The sequence below is a fragment of the Gavialis gangeticus genome, unplaced genomic scaffold, assembly GCF_001723915.1.
Source record: "Gavialis gangeticus isolate Ggan-Ray unplaced genomic scaffold, GavGan_comp1, whole genome shotgun sequence".
NCBI lineage: Eukaryota > Metazoa > Chordata > Crocodylia > Gavialidae > Gavialis > Gavialis gangeticus.
This window is the reverse complement of record NW_017728992.1, coordinates 104,283,801-104,291,164: the sequence shown is the minus strand read 5'-3', so window position 1 is coordinate 104,291,164 and position 7,364 is coordinate 104,283,801.

The window sequence follows — 7,364 nt, the reverse complement described above, 5'->3', positions numbered from 1 at the left end:
GAAGTACTCATGAAGCCACTGGGGGCCTGTCAGCCCTCTCTCAGCCCCATACACCGCCCTGTGCACCGAAGGGGTGCCTGCCTAGGGCAGGAATGGGGACCCATGCTGCCTCGTACAGCCACAATGTTCCATCAGCTCTACAGCCCTGTGACACCAATCTGTGCACTGGTGGCCCAGTTCCTGCCTCATGCAGGGTTGGGGATCCATGCTGCCTCATGCAGACATAGTATTCTGTCAGCTTAATGCCCCTGTGCACCAATCCATGCACAGAGGGCCAGGCTCCTGCCTTGTGCAGGGTTGGGGACCCATGCTGCTTTATGCTGCCACTGCGATCCCTTTCAGCTCTACCAGCCCTGTGCACCAATCCGTGCACTGTGGAACCTCTGCTGCTTGCAGAGTTGGGAACCCGAGCTGCCTCATGCAGTCCTGGAGTCCTGTCAGCTCTCCAGCCCTGTGCCTTGATCTGTGCACCACGGGATCCTGCCTCATGCAGGGTTAGGGACCCACGCTGCCTCGTGCAACAGCCGAGGTCCCATCTGCTCCCAGTCCCTCTGTGCACCAATCTGTGTGTCGACATCACAGTTCCCTCCATGGTGGGGCTGGGATGCAGCTGCTTGCTGCTGTCTGCTCGCACCATCATGGCAGTCCCTTCAGCTCTACAAGCCCTATACGCCGATCTGTGCACTGAGGGCTCCTGCCTCATGCAGAGCTGGGGACTTGTGCTGCCTCATGCAGCCACTGAGGTCCCATCCACTCCCAGACCCTCCATGTACCAATATGTGCACTGATGCCACAGTTCTCTCCACAGCTGCTCTATGCTCAGCAGAGGCATCTTTTGGGCACTACTGGGGCAACTGCTCCACACTGCTGGTCAGCTTCAGATTTTGGAGTTCCTTCAAGGACTGGGTTGGGGGCTCTTCAAGTTAGACTTGTTGTGCTCAGGCTTCAAGGGAGCCTGGCTTTAGAGCAGTGGTTCTTAACTTTTCAGACTTAAGGCACCTGTTCAAAAATGCCAGCTTTTAGCTTTCATCCTTTTGATGACAGAAAAGTAAAAGTCCTCTTTTTTTGGTTGCAGAGAACTCAACAAGACCATGATTTAAAATTTCTGAATTTATCTTGTGAGCTAGGTTTGTACACCTAACAGTGCTAACACTAAATGGCATCCTCTAGCACTACTGAAAGGATCTCAAGGCACCTCGGAGTGCTGTGGCACCCTGATTGAGAATTATTGCTTAAGGGTCTTTTGGAATTTCCTGAGCTAGCTTAAGTGTTACTTTTAAAGACATGGCAAGGATGTGGGGGGATGCTGATGGACTGAACAGGTAGACTGTACAAATGTGGTTGAGTGCCCGGTTAGAAACGTGTCCTTGGCACAGTTGTAGAAGAGATGGATGCTTACACCCTATAGCTTGGTAAGTGTTTTGGGAACAGGGCTGCTCCAAGTAGGTTTCTGTTTTCTCCTATGTGAATGGTAGCGCATAGGGATCTAGCACCTAGGACTAGATTTAGGAACTCGCTAAGCTAGTATTTTTCACTGGGCTCAAAGTAGTCTCCTACCCCCAGCTCCCCAGCTGTATTTTGAGGCTCCTGGAGCTGCCTAAGGTACCCTAAGTGTTAGCTCTAAAGACTGATCACCTATAAAGGAGTGAAATTAGCAATGCAAATTTGCCAAGCAATCAGCAAATGTGTCTGAAACCACTCTGTTAAACTGACATCTCCCAACCTGGAAGCAGAATTACCTGTGATCTCCATCATTTCCGTTTTGGATGTTGTTAAACACGGGGGCATTTTTACACATGCTCCAGGGGGGAGAGGAGGTTCTTTAATTAGAGCGGCTCTGGAGCTGCACTGTCTCATGTATCGGCGTCCCTACACTTCAAAACGGCAGTGGGGGCACTTGAAATAAAGTTAATTGAATGAGCTTTAGTTTAAGCACCCCCACCACCATTTTGAAGTGTGGGGATGCTGATACACAAGACATGGGAGGCTGCAGGACTGTGGAAATTACCATGCTCCAGCAGACTCAATTAATTGAGTCCACTCCGATGCACTGTAATTACAGTGTGTTGGAGCAGCCTCTGTACTCATGTATAGACCTCAAAGCTAATCCAAGATGATTTCAGCAGATTACATGGTTTACATGACAGATGTCGTGGTTTTCGTGACATTTCTCAATTTTTAACCCTGTATTATCTTTCTTTAATATAGCCAAAGAATCCAAAAAAAAAGAAAGACTGGAGGTCAAATGAGTACCCTCTTTTTGCTAATTCATTTGCTTTTCCCATACATTCTTCATGTCTTTCCACTATTCCAGGAATTGGTGAGAAACCCAATACACAGTTTCAGTTAAATGGAACTGGTTGTCTTGGGCAATACAAATGATATGCTGGCCATGACAGAACATCTAAAAATGACAACATTTTTTCTACACAGTGTATGTTATTTTTAAAGTGAAATGTCAAGGTTATCTGAATTGTGTGAGTAATCCTTCTCTATTTCAACCATACAATTTGGCCTTAATATCTGGTATTGAGACTGCCTGGGTTTGATGAGTCTGAAACAGGGTAACACATCTGTTTATTGCCAATAGAAGTCATGAATACTTGGGCAACAGAAGCCAAAAATACCCTGCAGAGCCTGTCATCTATCCAATGAATATTTTAGCTACCACTTGTAAGTTGAAGGATTTGAAGGACTTGGGGAAAATTGAAAAGGGACATGATCTTGTTCCCAACTCTGTCTCTCTCTGTTATTACTTCAGAGTCCAGTTGTGTGCACAGTTCTAACAGTTTTGGCAAAAGCATCAAGGAAAAAGATTATCTGTGTTTTCAGAAAATTAATATGTTTCAAGGGTCTTAAATTGATCTTTGAGTTATCTGGACCAGCTGTTCCATGAGCATGCTGCTTCCTGTGTCTGAAAAGAGCAGTTTATATCATGGTGACATGGCATTATGCAGGGGTCACAATATTGCCTTCCCCTTGTTATTGTTCTGTTAATCTGTTCCATGAGCCTATACAGTAATTCAGACTTTCAACTGTCTTTTTTTTTCTCTAGCTGTTAGAAATTCCTTGGGCAGAGGACGCTAGTCCTAAGACTGATCATTATCAGTTTTATCTAAAGTATATCTAGGTTTCTAGACAAGTAGTAATAGACAGTAGTTTCCATTGCAGACATACAGCGGTAAATAAGGCCATAGTAAGTTGTCTGATAAAGGTATAGTGTGTTTAAAATAGGTTGATGGTTGACCAAAATTATGGTACCATTGTTCTAGATGCTGCATTAATGCAGCTTACAAATATACATCTTTAGCAAGAAACTAATACAATTTACATTATTTCTCACCATCCATTACAATGTTTGTTTATTATACAGAAAGTTTAGTAAGTCAGGCTTTCATGTTCTGCAAGCAGCTTGATTCGCACTCATCTTACTGCATGTGGGGAGTGGGTTCTGTGTTCCATGAGAGTACTTATCTCAGTTTATCCTCGTCAATTGTGCTCTTAGTGAGGGGAATGTCCTATGAGGTATTGCATGTAGGTCTTTGAGACTTGATATCAAAAGCCATGCAGAAAGAGAAACCAAAAAGTGATTGGCATGGGTTAGTTATGAGAAGTCTCCATTTAAACTTGGTGTTGGTGGTTTAAGAGCTGGCATGAAGGGGGCCTTAAGTTTAAAATGCCTGATAATCACAAACACAAGTGAGAAGAACTTTGCTGTACAAAGCTTACAAACTCCTAATTAAATTTTAAACAATAATGGTGTATTCATTTGTTATGGCTCTAATTGTGACTCTTAACATACTAGCATAATTAAAGGCTTTTGGTATGAAACTATGCCTGTGTATATATACAGAGAAAGGCATTTGGAGGAAGTATTCTATCTAAAGGCTTTTATCTCAGACACTTAATAATAATTACTGTATAAATAAATATAGTATTAGATACAAGCAATTTAATTTCAACAACTGATGTGTAGCCTTAACTAAGTTTCTCTAACCAGACAGCATTGCCTGCACATATCCAGGTCTGCAAAACACGAGTAACATCAAAATGAAAAATGTTACCGGGCAGAATTTCTTCAATGCGCTGTACCATGACAGATCTGAGTGAAGTAGTCAGTATATCGGAAAAACAGCTTCAACACTCGTTGAGTGGACCTTTGAATTTGTTGCACAGCACAGGTCTTACACAGGGTGATCTTGACATGTATTGCTAAATTGGAAATTAACCTATCCTAGTCTCCACTTCTCCAGCTTACATAAAGTACATATCAGGAATGCTGATTTAAGAACACACTAGGTCTTGGCTTTTTGTTCCTAGATTGGTAATAAAAGCGTGCTTTAAAGCATTTGAAATAATTCTGACAACACACTTTCTTCCTGCAGGTAGACATCTCAAACCTTGTTTTTCTGGTTTCTAGCTTTCATGTAAGCATTGGGTCATTTCACAAAATGCAGGTAGAGAATAATGTTGTATCATAAAAAGGAAAAAAACTGTAATGTTCAGTCCAGCTGGTCAATATATATCTACACCTGCTTGTTTGACACACAGTACTAAGCAAGCTACTTCGAATAGTGAACAGGGAATGGAAATCTAGTGATCACTTATAGTATTATCATCAAGAAACCAGTGCTGGAATTTTTATTATTCTGGCAGGGTATTTCCAAAGAACTAATATACTTGTGGATTTGTTTTTGAGGTAGTTAGGAGTACTCTGAGTCTAGCCATGTTATGTTAATGTACCTTTTCTCAGCAAAGTAAAATATCCAGGTAACTACTATAATTCTGGTACTCGGGTAATTTACAACTATCTGAGGTCTCCTCACTCCAACGCTGTCCCCTGAGATGGTACCATGGGCAGATCCAAGATGGCTGTGAGAGAGGTGTGGCCATGTGATTTTCAGCTGTGTGGTGCATGCACAGTGATTCTCTCACTTCACTGGCATGTCGGTGCATTCCCTGCTGGAGCTCAGCATGTGTTGTTAATAAGCCTGTGAGAAGCAGCGAGTATTCAGTTTGAATTCGGTCAATTCAGAGGGACAGTGATTTGATTCAGTGCTTGTTTGAATTTACAAAACACTTTTCACAGATGAGCCTATGAACTTCACTTCATCAACCTCCTAGATACAAAAACTCATTGACTCAAGATAGACATTGGATTTATAACACATTATAACCTGCCTAACATCTGACTCCCCGGGTACCCCTCCACTTTTACCTGCTTGATGGTGGGGTCTGGTGCCTCTGGACCCCAACACTGAAGCCATGCTCTTGGTCCTCTTTGGCAGCGGCTGTGGTTGGGGAGATTGGCTGGTGTTTGGAGTGCTGGCAGGAGACAGTGGATCCCCCTCTTCCACATCACCCTGCCTCTGCCCTTCTGCCTCCCTGATTCTGTTCACCAGCACCTCCATCCAGTGATCAAAGGTTTTGCAATTGCAGATGCTCCCCTTCATCCTTGGGTCGCACGTGCTCACCAGCACGTAGATTGTACTGGACCACAATGGATCCAGCCATTTTTTGATGCACTTCTTCAGCCGCTTCACCAGTGCCTGAACCTCTGGTGAACCTCTGAAGCCCAGGGTGAGCATGCCACTATTTGGCCAACCTTTCCCCTCACTTCTCCACTCCCTCTTCCCAAACCCCGCCTCCTCCCCCAGCAGCAGAGAAGGGCAAAGAGGAGGATGAGTGGTGACAATAGCACTTCTCCCCTGGCTGATCCTGCATAAGAGCAGAGGCTGTGGCCACAACTTGTGCTGATCATCTGGTGAGCTCAGAGCTCATTAGTAGATGGCTGATCTACTAGACAGGGCTTTAAACTGACTTGCCTGAGGAATGGGGAAACTTCACGTGGAGCATGCCTGGGAACTGACACACAGGAAAGCTACCATGTGGAGGATACTAAGATAACTGTTTTTGAAAATGCTAATGGAACAGTTCTACCACAGCATCTCAGGAAATCGAGGTTGTCAGTTGGGGGCCTCATCTGCCTGTACACCAATGCCAGGGGCAGACCTGGACAGGCTGAAGAGCTGAGTGGACCACAACCAGATGAAGTTCAACACTCAGAAGAGTAATGTGCTCCATCTGGAGGAAAACCATCCCCAACATACCTACAGGCTCAGTGGAGACAATTTGACTTGTGCCGTGGCTGAAAGGGACCTAGGGGTAGTGATTGACCATTGCATGAACATAAGCCAGCAGCCCAATGCTGTGGCAAGCAGGGCAAACAACACACTGGCATGCATTAACCATTGCATCTCATGCAAAACTAAGAAAATGATACTCCCATTGTACTCCGCACTGGTGAGACTGCAGCTGAAGCATCCAGTTCTGGGTGCTGCACTTCAACAAGGATGTTGAAAGACTTGAGAGGGTCCAGAGGAGAGCCACCCATATGATATGGGACTTGCAAAACAAGTGATACAAGGAGAGGCTGAGGGACTTGGGCCTCTTCAGCCTACAGAAGAAAAGGCTGAAAGGGGACTTGGTAGCAACTTACTGCTACCTCAGGGGAGTACATCAAGAACTCAGTGAACAGCTGTTCACCAGGGTACCCCTAGTGAAGATGAGGACCAATGGATACAAACTCCTGGAAGGCCGCTTCAGGCTCAATTCCAGGAAAAAATCCTTCACAGTCAGGGTGTCCAAACTGTGGAATAAACTTCCTCCACTGGTGGTGTAATAACCTACCCTGGAAATTTTCAAAAGGAGACCAGACAGTCACCTTGCTGGGGTCACTTGACCCCCGTTATCTTTTCCTGCCTAGTGCAGGGGGACTGGACCTGGTAATCTACACAGTTCCTTCCAGCCCCTAACAATCTATAAATCTACCCATGTGCTGCACGGCTGAAGCAGGATTTGAAAGTGCTTCTGCACACTTCCTGGATTAGCCTCTAATTTATGCCTTAGACCTACTCCCAAATACAATACACAGCTATGCTGTTAGAGATATGACAAAGAGCTATTCTTCCTGAAACCCCCTGCGCTGCTACTTTGCACTTTGAGGCTTAGTTATTTAGCAGAGCTCTGTCACATATAGGTGCCTATAGAGATCAGCCAGCTTTGGTCAATGCATGGAAGCAGTATAGAGATTCACAAAAGAAACCCAAAGATCTGATATAGGAATTCATGCTATTAAAAACATACTGACCTGTTTTGGTCTTTCTGAGTTCTTTGCAACAAAATAAATTGCTTTATTACCTCATCCCCCCAACCCCCTCCAAAATATTGAAGACCTAAGAGCTGTCATTTTCCAAGGGTGTCACAGGCTGGCTAGGCACTGTGAGTGTACCAGCCATTAGGCTGCTGGGTTCAAGATCAAGGGGGCGAGTCAGGAGTGAAGTAAAGGCAAATTTACTTATAGC